The sequence below is a fragment of the Molossus molossus genome, unplaced genomic scaffold (genome assembly GCF_014108415.1).
Source record: "Molossus molossus isolate mMolMol1 unplaced genomic scaffold, mMolMol1.p scaffold_m16_p_2, whole genome shotgun sequence".
NCBI lineage: Eukaryota > Metazoa > Chordata > Mammalia > Chiroptera > Molossidae > Molossus > Molossus molossus.
This window is the reverse complement of record NW_023425355.1, coordinates 15,522,243-15,523,350: the sequence shown is the minus strand read 5'-3', so window position 1 is coordinate 15,523,350 and position 1,108 is coordinate 15,522,243. Positions and strand designations below refer to the sequence as shown.

The window sequence follows — 1,108 nt, the reverse complement described above, 5'->3', positions numbered from 1 at the left end:
TTACATATATATCAACTCTCAAAAAAAAAAAAAATCAAGGAATACCCATGGAAAAAAGAAGAATCCGAAGTAAACTAAAGTCAGTCACAATTATATCAATGTGAAGTTTTATTATTAGACTAAAATATTAGCTTTTGTTATTATTATTTATCATTATTTCTTAAAGGTTCAGAAAAATGTGGGCTAGTATGATTTTTTGAACAACCTGTTGCAAAGGGTATAACATGTTTAGGTTATTATTGTTGTTCTTTTTTCTTCCTTTTTTGGGGGCCAGTTAATATGTGATTATGTTTTTGCTACCATTTATGTTAGACACAAAGTTGAGGGTTGTGCCTTGGCTGGGTGTCTCAGTTGGTTGGAGCATAGTCCCATACACCAAAAGGGTGTGGGTTCATTTTCTTGTCAGGGCATGCGGGTTTGATCCCTGGTCACAGTGGCAGATAATGAATGTTTTCCTCTCACATGGATGTCTCTCTCTCCCCTCCCCCCATTCCTCTCTCTAAACATTGTAAACATACCCTCAGGTGAAGATTAAAAAAAGTTGGGTGCTCACTTTGGCAACACATACACTAAAATTGGAATAATACAGAGAAGATTAGCATGGTCTCTGCACAAGGATGGCATGCAAAATTCTTGAGGCATTCCATTTTTTTTTTGTAATCCTCACCCGAGGACATTTTTCCATTTTTTGTTCAGGTAGAGTGGGAGGGAGAGAGAGAGAGAGAGAGAAACATTGATGTGAAAGGGACACATTGAGTAGTTGCCACCCGCACAATCAACCAGGGCCGGGGACAAACTGCAACCGAGGTACGTGCCCTTAGCGGGAACCGGACCTGGGTCTCTCGACACCGCAGGCCGATGCTCTAACCGCTGAGCCAAACCGGCCAGGGCAAGGCGTTCCATATTTTTAAGGGAGCTCACAGGAGGCAAAACTCTGCTAAGACCATCACTACTTCACTTTATTTTTTGGAGATAAATGCCACTTCATTTTTTTTTTTTTGCATCATTTTTTGTAGCTTTCTTTTTTATTGATTTGATATTATTTTAATCTGTTTTCTTTCACTTTTCTTACTCTAGTTTTTCTTCTCTCTCCTGCTTAAGCTTCTTT

At 39.1% G+C, this 1,108-nt stretch overlaps 1 non-coding gene across 1 annotated transcript; it reads left to right on the top strand.

Moving 5' to 3' along the window:
- The first annotated feature begins 545 nt into the window (after positions 1-545).
- Positions 546-653, top strand: LOC118636744. Its single transcript, XR_004960730.1, has one exon. It is a non-coding gene; the product is annotated as a U6 spliceosomal RNA (small nuclear RNA).
- The last annotated feature ends 455 nt before the right edge of the window (positions 654-1,108 follow it).